The following is a 21079-nucleotide window of genomic DNA, read 5'->3' as shown; positions in this document are numbered from 1 at the left end:
GCCTTTGAAATGTGCTATTCAATGCATTTAAGATCTGTGTCCTTCTATCGTCGTCTAACGCATAGGCCTGCTGGAGTGCGGCATGACTAGCATAATTCAGGTGGTTAAGACAAGTGCGGTACTCTGCTGGGGTTAAAATCTGCTGAACTAGGGCCCAGAGGTCCCTTGAATCAGCTTGATAAATTGAGATAGTAGTTCTCAATGAATCCACAAAGGCAGCAGGAGATTTTTTTCTATCTGGGATTGTAGTCATAATAGCCATCATCTCACTGGGTGTCCATGGGAAGTAAACGTCTATTGTGGGGTTTGCAGCTGCTGTCCCTGGATCGGGGTTTCTCATCTTCCTAATCGGTAACTGTCTCCGAATGTCACCAGGGGGCACTCTAGGTATTTCCCCTGGTTGTTCCAAGACTTCAACGTCTCTCCCTGTCACTAGGGGGAGTTCTTTCTCTTCAACCGAAGTTGTTTCAGCTTTCTTTGTTCCCAACTCTTGTGATTTCTCCTTAGTTTGGGGAGACTGAGGTGATATGCTTAATTGTTTCTGGTGAGCTTCAAGCCCCTCTCTTGCTGTCCGAGATCTTGTCCTAGAGCTAACTGGGCTTGTGGGACAAAGTTCCTTTTGCTCGTTCGGTTGTGAAGTTGGTAAAACAGGACCCACACTATCACCCAAAAGGGCTTGAGTTTCTGGCATATTTGAAATCTGGGGAGCAATGGCTGGGTATATATTATTGTACTCTGGTGGTTCTGGAATGAGCGCAGACCATACTATGGGTGCAGACGGAATTTCTACTGACTTTTCCGACTTATTGAATTTTTCTTCTTCCGACAATTCAAGGCCAGCCATTGAACTACGTAGTTCACCTCTTGTGTGACCCGGGTCCTTCTTGTCTCTATTTGCTCTTTTTTTAAATGCACATTCCTTTTTCAAGATTTGTAATGTTTTTAGGTTACCCTGTTCACTAATTGAAATCCCCATTTTAAGTGCATTATCCTGCCAGCTGGACAACATAATCTTATCTTTTTCCTCTTGACAATATTGCCTCCATAATCCAATTAATTCTTTAGTTTTCATACTTTGATTTTTTTTCCATATCAGTCCCTGGATTTTCTTAACCATTTCTAGGTCTTTGGTTCCCCCTAGTGGCCATTCATCTCCCATTTTAGTTCTTAACTGTGCTGACAATTTTCTAAAGTCTTTAGCTTTGTCCGGATACTTATCACATAATATTTGCAGTGGCATGCCTGGATCATTTGTGCTATCCAAGGAATTTCCCATAATCTCAACTAGTCCTTGGAACTGCGTTTTTTCGCCACTACAATCCAAGGAAAATTCTTTAACTTAATCAACTATATTTTTAACACACAGACATATAGAGGTGAACCATTTGTTTCAATTTCAAATGTTACATCTACCCCTCATAACATAACCCAGCCAAATTAACTCTCAATTAAAGTTGAACCATTTATCTTAAATGTTACATCAACAATATAGCCTTCCCCAGCCGAATTAACTCACAATTAAAGTTGAACCATTTATCTTAAATGTTACATCAACAATATAGCCTTCCCCAGCCGAATTAACTCACAATTAAAGTTGAACCATTTATCTTAAATGTTACATCAACAATATAGCCTTCCCCAGCCGAATTAACTCACAATTAAAGTGCTTATCCCCAGACTGACCTGTGATTTCGTCGAGGCGGTCTTTCTGTGCCAACCGCGAGTGACCAGACTAATCAGACGATGAGAAGAGGGGGAACAATCAATGCTGGTCGTTTTCCATTTCTACATTGAGGGCCCTTTGTTCCCCGTCCTCCTGTTCATAATCAGTCTAATTCTGATTTCGCAGTTGGAACAGGATCGCCCTGAGAAATCCCGGTTTTCGGCACCAAATGTTGATCTCCTATTTTCTTTCTCTGTCAGTCTGGCCTCAATAAAAGTTGAGACGGATTCGCACGTAAACAGAAGTTATTTATTTAGCTTGCAAGCTTTATCATCTTACAGAAATGTAACAGGACGTCCTGCCTCTTACACTCCAGAAAACGACTGAACTAACAGACAAAGGAATCTCTGCAAAATCAGTTCAAATGGTATCAAGTTTCACATACTCGACGGACATAGGTCAGCCTAGGTCCCTCCTGACCTGTTTAATCCATTCTGATTGGCTCACTTCCAATCCCTTTCTCTGGCCCTTATCAATGCAGTCTCACTCTCATAGACACACCTCTTCCTGCTTTTTCCATGCGGTCCCAAATTCCTTTGTCCCTAACTAAAGAATCAAAGTGGCTTATTTCTACATTACATTAACTAGTATCTCTAAAGTAACTATTTTATATCACATTCGTCATTGTGCTTAAAACATTTCATGATCTTTGCCCCCTCCCTAGCTCAGTGACCTCCTCTAGTCCTTGAACACTCAGAGATGTCTCATCTCACTTGTTCTGGACTCCTGCATCGCCTCAATTTCCATTGCTCCCCCATTGATGGCTGTACCTTCAGCTGTCGAATCCCTAAACTCGGGAATGCCCTTCCCCCACAAACCACTCCATCTCTCCACCTCTCTCTCCTCCTTTGTCGCTCCTTGCTCCTTGACCAAGCTTGATGTCACTGTCTGGATGTTCGCTTAGATGGCTCTGTGTGAGATCACCAATCCCACCTGAATGCCTCCTTTAAACGGTTTTGCACATAAACCACACCAACAATTTTTTAAAATTACATCAAATGACAGCCTGAAACCAAGGCAGGATTGAAATATAGAGTGACCGAAAACATGAGGGAGCGAGCCTACTTTCTAGGAGTGAGTGGGTGGAAAGTTAGAATCCAGTCCAACCTGCTGACTACACCAAGAACCAAATTTAATGTAATAATTAAATCAAGTTAAAATGAAATAATCAGGAACCCCCACTCCCCACCCACACCATCCCCCACTCACCCCCCACACCATCCCTCCAGTCCCCCCATAGCGCACCATCCCCTGACACCCCCCCACCTATACCATCCCCCACTCCCCACACACACCACACCCGCTCACCCCCCACACCATCCCTCCAGTCCCCCCCCCACAGCGCACCATCCCCTGACACCCCCCACCTATCACATCACCCACTCACTCCCCACACCATCCCCCACTCACCCCACACCATTCCTCCACACCTCCCCCACCGCACACCATCCCCCACTCACCCCCCACACCATCCCCCACTCCCCCCCCACACCATCCCCCACTCACCGCCCACACCATCCCCCACTCCCCCAACACCATCCCCCACTGTCCCCACCACACCATCCCCCACTCCCCCCCATCCCACTCCCTCCCCCCCATCCCACACCATACCCACCCCCACCCACCCACCCATACCATCCCCCACTCTTCCCCACCCATACCACCCCCCACCCACCCACCCATACCATCCCCCACTCCCTCCCCATCTCACGCCATCCGCCCACCCACCCACCCATACCATCCCCCACTGTCCCCACCCCACACCATCCCCCACCCCCACCTATACTATCCCCCACTCCCCACCCACACCATCCCTCACTCCCCCCACACCATCCCCCACTCCCCCCCACACCATCCCCCACTCACCCCCCACACCATCCCACACTTACCCCCCACACCATCCCCCACTCACCCCCCACACCATCCCCCCACCCCCCAGCGCACACCATCCCCACTCACCCCCCCACACCATCCCCCACTCCCCCCACACCATCCCCCACTCCCCCCCCCAACCACCCCCCACTCACCCAACACACCATCCCCCACTCCCCCCCACACCATCCCCCACTCCCCCCCCCACACCAACCCACTCCCCCCACACCATCCCGCACTCACCCCCCACACCATCCCCCACTCCCCCCCACACCACCCCCCACTCACTCCCCACACCATCCCACCAGTCCTCCCCCACAGCGCACAATCCCCTGACCCCCCCCACCTATACCACTCCCCACCACACCATCCCCACTCACACCTCACACCATCCCTCCAGTCCCCCCCACAGCGCACCATCCACTGACCCCACCCCCACCTATACCAACCCCCATTCCCACCCACACCATTCCCACTCACCCCCCACACCATCCCTCCAGGCCCCCCCATAGCGCACCATCCCCTGACCCCCCTACCTATACCATCCCCCACTCCCCACCCACACCATCCCCCACTCACCCCCCACTCCCCACCCACACCATCCCCCACTCACCCCCCACACCATTCCTCCAGCCCCCCCACCGCACACCATCCCCCACTCACCCCCCCACACCATTCCCCACTCACCCCCCCCACACCATCCCCCAGTCCCCCCACACCATCCCCCACTCACCCCCCACACCATCCCCACTCACCCCCCCACACCCCCCCACACCATCCCCCACCCCCCCACACCACCCCCACCCCCCCACACACCATCCCTCCACCCCCGCCCACCGCACACCATCCCCCACTCACCCCCCTCACACCATCCCTCACTTCCCCCCACACCATCCCCCACTCCCCCCCACACCACCCCCCCAACATCCCCCACTCCCCCCCCACACCATCCCCCACTCACCCCACACACCATCCCACACTCCCCCCCCCACACACCATCCCCCACTCACCCCGACACCATCCACCACTCCCACCCACACCATCCCCCACTCCCTCCCACATCATCCCCCATTCACCCCCACACTATCCCCCACTCGCCCTGCCACACCATCCCCCACTCATCCCCCCCACACCCCCCACACCATTCCCCCCCGCCACACCATCCCCCACTCACGCCCCACACCATCCCCCACCCCCCCACACCATCACCCCACACCTACCCCCACTCACCCCACCCCACCCCATCAAACACTCACCCCCCCCCACACCATCCCCCACTCCCCCCCACACCATGCCCCACTCACCACTCACCCCCCCGCACCATCCCCCACTCACCCCCCACACCATCCCCCAATCCCCCCACACCATCCCCCACTCACCCCACACACCATCCCCCACTCCCACCCCACACCATCCCCCACTCACCCCCCACACCATCCCCCACTGCCCCCCCACACCATCCCCCACTCAACCCCCACACCATCCACCCCCACACCATTCCCCACTCACCCCCCACACCATCCCCCACTCACCCCCCACACCATCACCCACTCACCCCCCACACCATCCCCCACTCACCCCCCACACCATCCCCCACTCACCCCCCACACCATCCCCCACTCACCCCCCACACTAACCCCCACTGACCCCTCCCACACCATCCCCCACTCCCCCCCACACACCACCCCCACTCACTCCCCATACCATCCCCCCCACACCATCTTCCACTCACCCCCCCATTCCCCCCCACACCCCCTCCCACACCATCCTCCACTCTCCCCACACCATCCCCACTTACCCCCCACACCATCCCCCACTCATGTCCCCCACACCTACCCCCACTCACCCAACCCCACAATATCCCTCCACTCCCCCTCCACACCATCCCCACCCACCCCCCACACCATCCCCCACCCACCCCCCACACCATCCCCCACTCACCCCCCACACCATCCCCCACTCCCCCCACACCATCCCCCACTCCCCCCACACCATCCCCCACTCACTCCCCACACCATCCCCACTCCCACCTCCCCCCACCCCCCCCCACACCATTCCCCACTCACCCCCCACACCATCCCCCACTCACCCCCACCCCCACGCCATCCCCCACTCACCCCCCCACGCCATCCCCCACTCACCCCCCCACACCATCCCCCACTCACCCCCCCCACTCCATCCCCCACACCACCCCCTACTCCCCCTCACACCATCCCCCACTCCCCCCCACTCCCCCCCACACCATCCCCCACTCCCCCCCACACCATCCCCCACTCCCCCCCACACCATCCCCCCAAACCCCCTCCACACCATCCCTTGACTTCCCCCGCCCCATGCCATCACTCCACAATCCCCACAATCCCCTGACAATCCTCAGCCCACACCATCCCCCGACACCCTGTCACCATTCCCCACTGTCCCCACCCCACACCATCCCCCTACACCCCCCTCACCATTCCCCACTGTCCCCCACCCCACACCGCCCCCGACACCCCGTCACCATTCCCCACCCAAAACCATCCCCCGACACCCCGTCACCATTCCCCACTGTCCCCAACCCCACACCATCCCCCGACACCCCCGTCACCATTCCCCACTGTCCCCCACCCCACACCATCCCCCAACATCCCTCACCATTCCCCACTGTTCCCCACCCCACACCATCCCCGACATCCCCTCACCATTCCCCACTGTCCCCCACCCACACCATCCCCCGACATCCCCTCACCATTCCCCACTGTCCCCCACCCCACGCCATCCCCCGACATCCCCTCACCATTCCCCACTGTCCCCCACCCCACACCATCCCCCGACATCCCCTCACCATTCCCCACTGTCCCCCACCCCACACCATCTCCTGACATCCCCTCACCATTCCCCACTGTCCCCCACCCCACCCCATCCCCCGACACCCTGTCACCATTCACCACTGTCCCCCACCCCACACCATCCCCCAACACCCTGTCACCATTCCCAGTGTCCCCACCCCACACCATCCCCGACACCCCGTCACCATTTCCCACTGTCCCCCACCCCACACCATCCCCGACATCCCCTCACCATTCCCCACTGTCCCCCACCCCACACCATCCCCCGAGTCCCCCATCACCATTCCCAGTGTCCCCCACCCCACACCATCCCCCGAGTCCCCATCACACACCAGCCACCCATTCCCCCACCCCACAGAAAGTGGTTTTAAGATAAAACCAAGTAATAAAATGAAATAAAATACCAAAATTAAAAGGAATCATTTGATGAGCCCTTGCTGGCATAATTGATGACAAACCGATCCTGAGGCGGGGGTGGATGTGGATTGCCTCAGACGTCCAGCGTGGGGATAGGAATGTTCAGCTTGCCAGATACAAGTAATAGAAACCTGAATAAATGTGGACAACGTCCACTTGGCACATTGAACGGAGTAATAACGCCAGCTGAAACTGGCAAAAATACCACAGAGAAAATCACCCTGAAGTAATCCTGTGTGGCCGGCTTGGGTACAAACAGAAAAAACTCAATGTGAAAGTTCAAATCGTCTGCTTACTGAAGTGAGCACAAAACGATAGTTAATATCCTGCACCTTGTGGTCTTCATAATTACCGACCTCCCTGTTCCATGGAGAACCAAACTTTGATAAATTACTAAAGTGTTGAAGGGCTCCTCCCCTGCAGGGGAACTCTGACGAACGCGGAATTTTCAGTTCAGCCAACTGGAATACGGCTTCTTATCTTGTTGATGCAATCACTGTTAAAAAATAAATTCAGAGTACCCAATTCATTTTTTCCAATTAAGGGGCAATTTAGCATGGCCAATCCACCTACCCTCCACATCTTTGGGTTGTGGGGGTGAAACCCACGCAAACACGGGGAGAATATGCAAACTCCACACGGGACAGTGACCAGAGCCGGGATCGAACCTGGGACCTCGGCACCGTGAGGCTGCAGGGCTAACCCACGTGCTGCCCTATTGGTGGTGCATTCATATGGAATTTCTTTGACACCACCTTCCAAAACCACAAACAACCTCTACCACCTAAAAGGACTAAGATGGCTGTAGTATGTGAGCACGAATCACCTGCAAATTTCCACCCCAACCCACGACCCCACCCCGAGCCACACAGCATCCTGATTTGGAACCATATCGCCGTTCCCTTAGTGTCGCTGTGTCAAAATCCTGGAACTCCCTTAATAATAGTAACCTTTATTATTGTCACAAGTAGGCTTACATTGACGCTGCAATGAAGTTACTGTGAAAATCCCCTAGTCACCACATTCCAGCGCCTGTTCGGGTACACAGAGGGAGAATTCTTAATATCCAATTCACCTAACAGCACGGGCTGGTTCTCTGATTTTGAGGTTATGTCCCTACCCCGGCATGGAAATGGTGGTGTTTTACAACAGAACAAATGGCGTAAAACAGCCACCGATCCTCTATTTGGCTGGGGGCGAGCATCAAGGCACCCGGCTCTAGCTGTCGATGCGGCCGGAGAATTTCCGGGCCAGGACCGGGCCTCCAGCGGCCACGCCATGCAACATGGCGCCGCCCGTCTGCGGACCTGGCCTGAGAAATAGTGCCCCCCTATGGCCCACTCACGCGACCCGGACCAGCCCCCAACAGTGCCCCCAGCCCCTGGCAAAATCCCCCCTGCCCGCGGATCGGCCTTCTCCCGACTGTGGCGGAGCTGGACTGAGTCCGCAGCCGCCACGCCGAGTTCCTGACGGATGAGACCACACGCGACCGACGCCGTCGGGAAGTCAGCTGGTTGGGGCTGGCGCATCGGGGGTGGGCCTCAGGCAATGTCCTGAGGCTGTCGATGCAACATGCGGCATACGCAACTTTGGAGGGGGCGGAGCATCGCGAAGGCGACGCCACCCCGATTCGGTCGTGAACGGGGATTCTCCAGCCAATCGCCAAACGTGATTTTGGCATCGGCGACCGAAGAATCCCGCCCCACGTCTTTCGGGACTTGTGGGAGGAAACCAGAGCACCTGGAGGAAACCCACGCAGACACGGGGAGAACATGCAGACTCCGCACAGACAGTGACCCCAAGCGTGATTCGAACCTGGGACCCTGGTGCTGTGAAACAACAGTGATAACCACTGTGCTATCGTGCCGCCTTCCTACCAGTGCGGCTGATGTACCTGCATCGCATGGACTACAGCAGTTCAAGAAGGCAGATTACTGTCACTCTATCAAGGGCAGTAAGGGATGGTAACAAATGCTGGCCCAACCACCGATGCCGACATCCTCTGAATGAATTAAAATAATACTTGTTTGCTGTGTTCATCACGTTTATGTTAAACAAGTTATTTCCTTTCTGTAGAACAGCAGATGTACGAATTTCATTTCTGTCAGCATATTTGTTACTTCTATGCAACCCCAAGGGTCTTTGGTGCATTTTTCATGCTATTATATTGTTCTGACTTAATTATTGCCTTTCTGCTCATTACAGTGCCATGGTTGTCAAAATGCATCTTTTTGTGTCATTATTGATTACTTTGCCCTTGAAGATAAAACACGATACATATATTACTGTGTGATATATATTACTTGATATTCAAAATTATCAAGGTTATATGAGTTAATCCTAAAATGATTGCAAAGGATGGACTGCCACATCTGTAATTAAATCTTTGCATAAATTGTTTGGCCCAGAAGTGTGAAATTCGAAGATCTTGGCAGTCCAGTGTGTCATCTGTGTTTGCGCTTGCACTGAGGCACTGCGCCAAAAATTGGTAGGAACATAGGATGTGCCACTACCACAAGCTATACCGGGGGCCTGAACAGGTCAACATATTGCAGCGAGCAAGAGACTGGATAATATAGAGCCACGGTACTAACAGGAAAGTATTGCCAGTCCCCACAGATGAATAACTGCAATCTTATAATTGCAAAAGCGTTAAAAAGAATCTCTCTTCAGTTGCCAAGTGTGGTATAAATTTAAATGAATTGGCTGCTTCTCAACTGCAATCCCAAGAAGAGAAAACGCCACTTAAGAGGAGGTTTTCTGCATATTATCTCCCCATTCATTTTAATAGGATTGAGTTCTTAATAGGGCAAAGCAATTCATCTTTTTGTCAGTTTTATTCCTCACTCACAGACAATGATTAAAAGAAAGGAAGGATTAACCTAGTGAGCAATCTGCCGGCTGGAGATGATTCTGAGAGCTGTTTTCTTGTAAAATAGTTGATCCTCGAAGCAAGCATTATGGAACTAGTGTCGCTTTGAGTCTGATCTGCTCTGCCGGCCTTGCTCCCACTTTCATGCCATCAGTCCCATCAATCCTTCCTATTCCACCACTTTACCATGCCTCTGATACCTCACCCACCTTGACCAGCATTTGAGTGCACAAGGTGTATGACTGTCCTGATCACCTAGACCATGAATACTTTGCCTTCTCTGAGGCCCAAATTCTCTCATTGCTCCAGGATTATCAATTGTGCACAAGGACAAATTTTGCTGAAATGCAAACACCTTAGAGATTCCTCCCCTGCTCTCTCGCCATACTTACCAGAGTTTGTTTTACTCCCAAATTCAGACAATTTGCTCCGTTGCTTCACTTTCCTCCTGCACCCCCATTCTCTGGTCCTGCACACTGTGGCTGGGTCAGCAGTAGCAGTCACAGGTAGACACATCCCAGGACTTGTATCTATGCATTTTCAGAACTGCTGCCTCTTACTGACATTTTCAGTAATGAGGGTCATGGATAATGACATCCAACTTTCCTTTTCCATTGACATTCGCACCGCACAAGTGCCAGGCAACGACCATCACTAACAAGAATGGATCTAACTATCGCTCCTTGACATTCAATGGCATTACCATCACTGAATCCCCCACGATAAACATCCTAGGGGTTATCATTGACCAGAAACTGAACTGGACTAGCCATATAAATACTGTGGCTTCCAGAGCAGTTCACAGGCTAGGAATCCTATGGCAAGTAACTCACCAACTGGCTCTCCAAAGCCTGGGTCCACTATCTACAAGGCACAAGGCAGGATTGTGTTGAAATACTCTTCACTCACTTCCTGTTGCGGCGATGCTCTGCTAAGCCGCACGTTTCGGAGGCTCCAGCTCCGACGGACTTTCGGGCTCTTTTTGAGAGCCCCATCCGGGATTTTTTTTTGACCAAACCCGGTGTGGGGTGAAGAAATAAGGGGCAAAATTCTCCCCCAACGACGCGATGTCCGCCGACTGGCGCCCAAATCGGCGCCAATCAGACGGGCATCGCGCCGCCCCAAAGGTGCGGAATGCTCCGCATCTTTGGGGGCCGAGCCCCAACATTGAGGGGCTAGGCCGGCGCCGGATGAATTTCCGCCCCGCCAACTGGCGTAAACGGCGTTTGTTGCCCCGCCAGCTGGCGCGGAAATGACATCCCCGGGCGGCGCATGCGCAGGAGTGTCGGCAGCCGCTGACAGTTTCCCACGCATGCGCAGTAGGGAGAGTCTCTTCCGCCTCCGCCATGCTGGAGACCGTTGCGGAGGCGGAAGGGAAAGAGTGCCCCCACGGCACAGGCCCGCCCGCGGATTGGTGGGCCCCGTTCGCGGGCCAGGCCACCGTGGGGGCACCCCCCGGGGTCAGATCGCCCTGCGCCCCCCCCCCCCAGGACCCCGGAGCCCACCCACGCCACCTTGTCCCGCCGGTAAATACCTACTTTAATTTACCCCGGCGGGACAGGCAATTTCTCGGCGGGACTTCGGCCCATCCGGGCCGGAGAATCGAGCGGGGGGGCCGCCAACCGGCGCGGCCCGATTCCTGCCCCCGCCGAATATCCGGTACCGGAGACTTCGGCAACCGGCGGGGGCGGGATTCACGGCAGCCAACGGCCATTCTCCGACCCGCTGGGGACTCGGAGAATGACATCCAAGGAGTCCCCCCCCAGTGTGCAGGAAAAAGATCAGTGGTGGCGGCTGGATTACGAGGGATCCTCGAGGGCAGCGGCAGAGAAAAGAAGGAAGCAAGATGGCGTCGGAGGGAGGCCAGACGATATGGGGGCCGGATCAGGATGAATTCCTCAGACGGTGTGTGGAGGAATTAAAGAAGGAGGTGCTGGCCCCGATGTTGCTGGCAATTGATGGGCTTAAAGAAACGCAAAAGGCCCAGGCGATAGAGCTCCGTGTGGTGAAGGAGAAGGTAACTGAGAATGAAGATGAGATCCTGGGCCTAGCGGTCAAAATGGAGACGCATGAGGCGCTACATAAGAGGTGCATCAAAAGAATCGAAGTCCTGGAAAATAGATCAAGGAGAAAGAACCTCCGGATTCTGGGTCTCCCCGAGGGAGTGGAGGGAGCTGACGGTGGGGCTTATGTGAGCGCGATGCTCCATTTGCTAATGGGAGCTGAGGCCCCCTTGGAGGTGGAAGGGGCTCACCGGGTCCCTGCGAGGAGACCAAAGGCTGGAGAACCACCAAGGGCGATGGTCGTGAGATTTCACCGCTTCAATGACAGAGAGGTTGTTTTGAGCTGGGCCAAGAAGGTACGGAGTAGCAGATGGGAGAATGCGGTGATACGAGTGTATCAGGACTGGAGCGCGGATGTGGCGAGAAGGAGGGCAAGTTTCAACCGAGCCAAGGAGGTGCTTCATAAGAAGAAAGTAAAGTTTGGGATGCTGCAGCCGGCGCGATTATGGGTCACGCACCATGATAGACACTATTATTTTGAAACGTCGGAAGAAGCATGGACCTTCATCCAAAAAGAGAAATTGGACCAGAACTGAGGGACTGATGTTGGGGGGGAAACGACAATGTTGATGTATAGAAATGTAAATTGGGGAAGGGGCGGTTCACTGTATTGGGACGGCCTTTGACGGGGGGGGACACTGAGAAATGTGGGCGCCGGTGGGGAAAAAGGGACATAGGTGGGGGATGGGGAATGGGAACGGGGCTGTAGGGGGAGCTGCGCCATAGGGGGCGGGACGGTTCTAGGAAAGCGCGGGTTTTTTCCCGCGCTAGAGAGATGATGGCGGGAAGACAGGCACAAGGAGGATGGGAGTTCCACACACGGGGGGAGGCGGTCAAGGAGAGAGTGGGAGAAGCCGGGGTCAGTTGAAGTCAGCTGACTTTCGGAAGCAATATGGGGGGGAGTAACCATGCTAGATGGGGATCTAGCGGTGGGGGGGGGAGAATAACTGGGTTGCTGCTGCTGGGATCGAGAGGGAGCTGGTAAGAGAAGAGGTGGTCGGGGCGGGAGTGCGCCGCCTGGGGGACTGGTGGGTGCGCGGGACTTGGACGGGGGACTGGCCCAGAGTAGGTGATGACTTGTCGGCGGGAGTGGGGGGGGGGGGGGGGGGGGGTGCAGCCCCCCAATCCGGCTGATCACGTGGAACGTGAGAGGCCTAAATGGGCCGATTAAGAGAGCACGAGTGTTCGCGCACTTAAAAGGACTGAAGGCAGACGTGGCCATGCTTCAGGAGACGCATCTGAAGGTGGCGGATCAGGTTAGGTTAAGGAAAGGATGGGTGGGACAGGTGTTCCACTCAGGGATGGACGCAAAGAACAGAGGGGTGGCTATATTGGTGGGGAAACGGGTGTCGTTCGAGGCTAGTAATATAGTAGGGGACAACGGTGACAGATATGTGATGGTGAGCGGCAGACTGCAGGGAATGGAGGTCGTGTTGGTAAATGTATATGCCCCGAACTGGGATGATGCGGGATTTATGAAGCGGATGCTGGGACGTATCCCAGACCTGGAGGTAGGAAGCCTGGTAATGGGGGGGGGGGGGATTTCAATACCGTGCTGGACCCAGGGTTAGATCAATCTAGATCTAGGACCGGAAGAAGGCCGGCAGCGGCCAAGGTGCTTAGGGGGTTTATGGACCAAATGGGGGGAGTGGATCCGTGGAGATTTGCTAGGCCGCTGGCCAAAGAGTTCTCCTTTTTCTCCCATGTCCATAAGGTATACTCCCGGATAGATTTCTTTGTTTTGAGTAGGTCACTGATTTCGCGGGTGGAGGGAACGGAGTACTCGGCCATAGCTGTTTCAGACCATGCCCCGCACTGGGTGGATCTGGAACTAGGAGAGGAGAGGGAACAGCGCCCACTCTGGCGACTGGATATGGGATTATTGGCGGATGAAGGAGTCTGTGGAAGGGTGCGAGGATGTATCGAAAGGTACCTGGAGGCCAATGATGATGGTGAGGTCCAGGTGGGGGTAGTATGGGAAGCGCTGAAGGCGGTGGTTAGGGGAGAGTTGATCTCCATTAGGGCTTACAAGGGGAAAACAGAGGCCAAAGAGAGGGAGAGATTACTGGGGGAGATTTTGAGTGTGGATAAAAGATATGCGGAGGCCCCGGACGAAGGACTATATAGGGAGAGGCGAAGACTCCAGACGGAGTTTGACCTGCTGTCCACAGGGAAGGCAGAGGCACAGTGGTGGAAGGCACAGGGGATGAGATAAGAATATGGGGAAAAGGCGAGTCAGCTGTTGGCCCACCAGCTTCGTAAGAGGATAGCGGCGAGGGAAATAGATCATCATAGAATTTACAGTGCAGAAGGAGGCCATTTGGCCCATCGAGTCTGCACCTGCTCTTGGAAAGAGCACCCTACCCAAGGTCAACACCTCCACCCTATCCCCATAACCCAGTAACCCCACCAACACTAAGGGCAATTTTGGACACGAAGGGCAATTTATCATGGCCAATCCACCTAACCCGCACATCTTTGGACTGTGGGAGGAAACCGGAGCACCCGGAGTGGGAGTTAGGGATAGGGGGAGTTAGGGATGAAACGGGAACTACGGTGCGGAGTGTAGGGAAGGTAAATGAGGTGTTTAAGACCTTTTATGAGAGATTATATAGGTCCCAACCCCCGGAGGGAAAAGAGGGGATGCAGCAGTTTCTGGACCAACTAAGGTTCCCGAAGGTGGAGGAGCAGGAGGTGGTAGGCCTGGGGGCACCAATCGGGGTGGACGAGGTGACTAAAGGGCTGGGGAACATGCAGGCAGGGAAGGCCCCGGGACCAGACGGGTTCCCGGTGGAATTTTATAGGAAATACGTGGACTTATTGGCCCCGCTGCTGGCAAGAACCTTTAACGAGGCCAGAGAAGGGGGGACTCTACCCCCGACAATGTCGGAGGCGACGATATCATTAATCCTGAAGCGAGAGAAAGAAATGCTGCAATGCGGGTCTTATAGGCCTATCTCGCTCCTGAATGTGGACGCCAAGTTGCTGGCAAAAGTGCTAACAATGAGGATAGAGGATTGTGTCCCGGGGGTGGTGCACGAAGACCAGACAGGGTTTGTAAAGGGGAGACAATTGAACGTCAACGTGCTACGGCTATTGGGGGTGATAATGATGCCCCCAGCAGAGGGGGAGGCAGAGATAGTGGCAGCAAAAGATGCAGAGAAGGCATTTGATAGGGTAGAGTGGGAGTATTTATGGGAGGTGCTGAGGAGGTTTGGGTTCGGGGAGGGGTTTGTCAGTTGGGTTAAACTCCTCTATGGGGCCCCAGTGGCAAGTGTAGTCACAAATCGACAAAGATCGGAGTATTTTCGGTTACATAGGGGAACAAGGCAGGGGTGCCCTCTGTCCCCATTACTGTTCGCGCTGGCAATTGAACCACTGGCCATAGCACTGAGAGACTCTAAGAAATGGAGAGGGGTGGTTAGAGGGGGAGAGGAACACCGAGTGTCATTCTACGCAGATGACCTACTGCTGTATATGGCGGATCCAGTGGGGGGGGGGGGGGGGGGGGATGACAGAGGTTATGCAGATATTCAGGGAGTTTGGAGATTTTTCGGGATATAGGCTTAACATGGGAAAGAGTGAGCTTTTCGTAATACACCCTGGGGACCAGAGTAGAGGGATAGATGGCCTGCCGTCAAGGAGAGCGGAAAGAAACTTCTGATATTTGGGGATTCAGATAGTCAGGAGCTGGGGAACTTTACATAAACTCAATCTGACGCGGCTGGTGGAGCAGATGGAGGAGGATTTCAAGAGGTGGGATATGCTGCCGCTGTCACTGGCGGGCAGCGTACAGGCGGTCAAAATGATGGTTCTCCCGAGGTTTCTTTTTGTGTTTCAATGTCTCCCCATCTTGATCACTAAGGCCTTTTTTAAGAAAATAGATAGAAGTATTATGAGTTTTGTGTGGGCCGGGAAGGCCCCGCGGGTAAGGAGGGGGTTCCTGCAGCGTAGCAGGGACAGAGGGGGACTGGCGTTGCCGAATTTGAGTGACTATTACTGGGCTGCCAACGTGGCGATGATCCGCAAGTGGATGATGGAGGGAGAGGGGGCGGCGTGGAAGAGGCTGGAGATGGCGTCCTGTAATGGAACGAGCATAAAAGCGCTGGTGACGGCGCCGCTACCGCTCTCCCCGAAAAGGTTTACCACGAACCCAGTGGTGGCAGCAACACTAAGTATCTGGGGCCAATGGAGGCGACAGAGGGGTGTGTTGGGAGCCTCGGTGTGGTCCCCGATCAGGAACAACCATAGGTTTGCCCCAGGAAGGTTGGACGGAGGGCTCCAGAGCTGGCACCGGGCAGGAATTAGGAGAATGGGAGACTTGTTCATAGATGGGACGTTTGCGAGTTTGGGAGCGCTAGAGGAAAAGTATGAGCTGCCTCCGGGGAATATCTTTAGGTATATGCAGGTGAGGGCGTTCACGAGACAACAGGTGAGGGAATTTCCGCTGCTTCCGACACAGGGGATCCAGGATAGAGTGCTTTTGGGGGTGTGGGTCGGGGAGGGCAAAGTGTCCGAAATATACCAGGAGATGAGAGAAGAGGGGGAGGAGCTGGTAGAAGAGCCGAAGGGAAAATGGGAAGAAGAGCTCGGGGAGGAGATTGAGGAGGGTTTGTGGGCTGATGCCCTAAGTAGGGTAAATTCCTCTTCCTCGTGTGCCAGGCTTAGCCTGATCCAATTCAAGGTGCTTCATAGAGCACACATAACGGGAGCGAGGCTGAGCAGGTTCTTCGGAGTGGAGGATAGGTGCGGGAGGTGCGGGGGAAGCCCAGCGAACCACACACATATGTTTTGACATGTCCAGCACTAGAGGAGTATTGGAGGGGAGTGGCAAGAGTGATCTCGAAGGTGGTGAAGGTCCGGGTCAAGCCAGGCTGGGGGTTAGCTATATTTGGGGTAGCGGATGAGCCGGGAGTGCAGGAGGCGAAAGAGGCCGATATTGTGGCCTTTGCGTCCCTGGTAGCCCGGCGAAGGATTTTACTCATGTGGAAGGAAGCGAAGTCCCCCGGCGTGGAGGCCTGGATAAACGATATGGCAGGGTTCATAAAACTGGAACAGATGAAGTTTGCGCTGAGAGGATCGGCTCAGGGGTTCTCCAGGCAGTGACAACCGTTCCTTGACTACCTAGCGGAACGTTAGGGGAAAATAGATAGCCAGCAGCAGCAGCCCAGAAAGAGGGGGGGGGGGGGAGGGAGGGGTAGGAAAGAGGGGGGGGGCAACTTGTTTTGTTCTAGTTGGGGTGGAGGGGAAGGGGAGCACTATTTCTTGTTACTTTGTTAGTTCACTACTTTATTTAAATAATGTTATCTATTAGTTATTGTGTTATCGTTGTTGTCGATTTGTAAGGGGGAAAAACTGTGTTTGAAAACTTCAATAAAATATATTTTTTTAAAAAGAAATACTCTTCACTTGCCTGGATGAGTGCAGCTCCAATAGCACTCAAGAAACTCAACACCATCCTGGACAAAACAGCCTACTTGATTGCTATGCCTTCTACAAGCATCCGATCCCGTCACCTCCGATGCACAGTGGCAGCTGTGTGTACCATCTACAAAATGCACTACAGGAACTCACCAAGGATTCCTAGGCAGCAGCTTCCAATCTCACAAACACTACCATCTAGAAGGACAAGGGCAGCAGACTTTTGTGAACATCTTTGCAGATGATACAAAGATATGTAGAGGGACAGGTTCTGTTGAGGAAGCAGAGAGGCTGCAGAAGGACCTGGACAAGTAGGAGAACATAGAACATAGAAAAGTACAGCACAGTACAGGCCCTTCGGCCCACGATGTTGTGCCAACCATTTATCCTAATCTTGTGGGATTGCCATTAGTCCCCAGCCAGTGGTAAGCAGGCAGGTTATAACACTAACCTCTGACATCTCCCCTATACCTTCCTCCAATCACCTTAAAACTATGTCTCCTTGTGACAACCATTTCCACCGGGGGAAAAGTCTGGCTATCCACTCTATCCATGCCTCTCATCACCTGTACACCTCCATCAAGTCACCTCTCTTCCTTCTTAGTTCCAGTGAGAAAAGCCCTAGCTCCTTCAATGTTTCTTCAGAAGACATACCCTCCATTCCAGGCAGCATCCCGGCAAATCTCCTCTGTACCCTCTCCAAAGCATCCACATCCTTCCTATAATGAGGTGACCAGCACTGGACACAATATTCCAAGTGTGGTCTAACCAGGGTTTTATAAAGCTGCAGCAAAACCTTGCGGCTCTTAAATTCAATCCCCCTGTTAATGAAAGCCACACACCATTCGCCCTCTTAACAACCCTATCAACCTGAGTGGCAACTTTGAGGGATCTACAAAGAACAACAAAGAACAAAGAAATGTACAGCACAGGAACAGGACCTTCGGCCCTCCAAGCCCGTGCCGACCATACTGCCCGACTAAACTACAATCTTCTACACTTCCTGGGTCCGTATCCTTCTATTCCCATCCTATTCATATATTTGTCAAGATGCCCCTTAAATGTCCCTATTGTCCCTGCTTCCACTACTTCCTCCGGTAGCGAGTTCCAGGCACCCACTACCCTCTGCGTAAAAAACTTGCCTCGTACATCTACTCTAAACCTTGCCCCTCTCACCTTAAACCTATGCCCCCTAATAATTGACCCCCCTACCCTGGGGAAAAGCCTCTGACTATCCACTCTGTCTATGCCCCTCATAATTTTGTATACCTCTATCAGGTCGCCCCTCAACCTCCTTCGTTCCAGTGAGAACAAACCGAGTTTATTCAATCGCTCCTCATAGCTTATGCCCTCCATACCAGGCAACATTCTGGTAAATCTCTTCTGCACCCTCTCTAAAGCCTCCACATCCTTCTGGTAGTGTGGCGACCAGAATTGAACACTATACTCCAAGTGTGGCCTAACTAAGGTTCTATACAGCTGCAACATGACTTGCCAATTCTTATACTCAATGCCCCGGCCAATGAAGGCAAGCATGCCGTATGCCTTCTTGACTACCTTCTCCACCTGTGTTGCCCCTTTCAATGACCTGTGGACCTGTACTCCTAGATCTCTTTGACTTTCAATACTCTTGAGGGTTCTACCATTCACTGTATATTCCCTACCTGCATTAGCCCTTCCAAAATGCATTACCTCACATTTGTCCGGATTAAACTCCATCTGCCATCTCTCCGCCCAAGTCTCCAGACAATCTAAATCCTGCTGTATCCTCTGACAGTCCTCATCGCTATCCGCAATTCCACCAACCTTTGTGTCGTCTGCAAACTTACTAATCAGACCAGTTACATTTTCCTCCAAATCATTTATATATACTACAAACAGCAAAGGTCCCAACACTGATCCCTGTGGAACACCACTGGTCACAGCCCTCCAATTAGAAAAGCATCCCTCCATTGCTACCCTCTGCCTTCTATGGCCTAGCCAGTTCTGTATCCACCTTGCCAGTTCACCCCTGATCCCGTGTGACTTCACCTTTTGTACTAGTCTACCATGAGGGACCTTGTCAAAGGCCTTACTGAAGTCCATATAGACAACATCTACTGCCCTACCTGCATCAATCATCTTAGTGACCTCCTCGAAAAACTCTATCAAGTTAGTGAGACACGACCTGCCCTTCACAAAACCGTGCTGCCTCTCACTAATACGTCCATTTGCTTCCAAATGGGAGTAGATCCTGTCTCGAAGAATTCTCTCCAGTAATTTCCCTATGTACGTGGACCCCAAGATCCCTCTGTTCTCCAAACTTCCAAGAATCCTGCCTTTAACCCTGTATTCAGCATTCAAATTCGACCTTCCAAAATGAATCACCTCACATTTATCGAGGTTGAACTTCATCTGACACCTCTTAGCCCAGCTCTGCATCCTGTCAATGTCCTGTTGTAACCTGCAACAGCCTTCAACACTATCTACAACTCCCCAAACCTTCGTGTCATCGGCAAACTTACTAACCCACCCTTCCACTTCCTCATCCAAGTCATTTATCAAAACCACAAAGAGCAGAGGTCCCAGAACAGATCTTTGCGGGACACCACTGGTCACCGACCTCCAAGCGGAATACTTTCCGTCCACTACCACTCGCTGTCTTCTTTCGGCCAGCCAATTCTGTATCCAGACAGCCAAATTTCCCCGTCTCCCATGCCCCTAACTTTCTGAATGAGCCTACCATGGGGAACCTTATCAAATAGAACATAGAACATAGAATGATACAGCGCAGTACAGGCCCTTCGGCCCACGATGTTGCACCGAAACAAAAGCCATCTAACCTACACTATGCCATTATCATCCATATGCTTATCCAATAAACTTTTAAATGCCCTCAATGTTGGTGAGTTCACTACTGTTGCAGGTAGGGCATTCCACGGCCTCACAAATCTTTGCATAAAGAACCTACCTCTGACCTCTGTCCTATATCTATTACCCCTCAGTTTAAAGCTATGTCCCCTTGTGCGAGCCATTTCCATCCACGGGAGAAGGCTCTCACTGTCCACCCTATCTAACCCCCTGATCATTTTGTATGCCTCTATTAAGTCTCCTCTTAACCTTCTTCTCTCTAACGAAAACAACCTCAAGTCCATCAGCCTTTCCTCATAAGATTTTCCCTCCATACCAGGCAACATCCTTACTGAACATCCTTACATCCAACAAATGCCTTACTGAAATCCATTAACATCACATCCACTGCCCGACCTTCAGCAATGTGTCTCGTCACATCCTGAAAGAATTCAATGAGGCTTGTGAGGCATGACCTGCCCCTCACAAAGCCATGCTGACTATCTTTAATCAAACTATGTTTTTCTAAATAATCATAAATCCTGGCCGGGATTCTCCACTCCTGCGGCCAAGTTCTGACGCCGGCCTGAAAAGCGGCGTGAGCCACTCCAGTGTCAACGGGCCTCATGCGGCAGATATCCACCCCTTCCTAGGGGGTGAGTATGGCGCTGGAGTGGTGTCCGCAGCTCCCGGACCCTAAAGCCTCCCTCCAATCATCCGGTACTGCTCCAGTGGAGAGTGAGGACGCAAAGATCATCGCCAACGGCGCAGCAATCTCCTCCCTCGCTTCCCGTAGTAACCTTGGGTATATCCCGTCAGGTGCAGGGGACTTATCTATCTTGATGCTTTTCAAAATTTCCAGCACATCCTCCTTCTTAATATCAACCTGTTCGAGAGTGGACAATTAAGTGACAGATGGAAGACAAGTGTGAGATTCTATACTTTGGCAGGAAAAATAGAGACATAGACTATTTTCGAAATGGGAAAAGACTTAGGAAATCAGAAACACTAAGAGACTTTGGAATCCTAGTTCAGAATTATCTTAAGGTTAACA

At 52.9% G+C, this 21079-nt stretch overlaps 1 long non-coding RNA gene across 1 annotated transcript in view; it reads right to left on the bottom strand.

The window, feature by feature from the left end:
- Positions 1-2298, bottom strand: part of LOC140425575 (uncharacterized) — a 4881-nt gene extending 2583 nt beyond the window's left edge. Inside the window, exon 1 of the long non-coding RNA XR_011947896.1 lies at positions 2003-2298. This is a non-coding gene — a long non-coding RNA (uncharacterized lncRNA). The remainder of the gene's footprint in view (positions 1-2002) is intronic.
- Between the last annotated feature and the right edge of the window lie 18781 nt (positions 2299-21079).

This window comes from Scyliorhinus torazame, chromosome 6 (assembly GCF_047496885.1).
Source record: "Scyliorhinus torazame isolate Kashiwa2021f chromosome 6, sScyTor2.1, whole genome shotgun sequence".
NCBI classification, from domain to species: Eukaryota; Metazoa; Chordata; class Chondrichthyes; order Carcharhiniformes; family Scyliorhinidae; genus Scyliorhinus; species Scyliorhinus torazame.
Note: the sequence above shows the minus strand (reverse complement) of the source record. Positions and strands in the feature narration are given on the sequence as shown.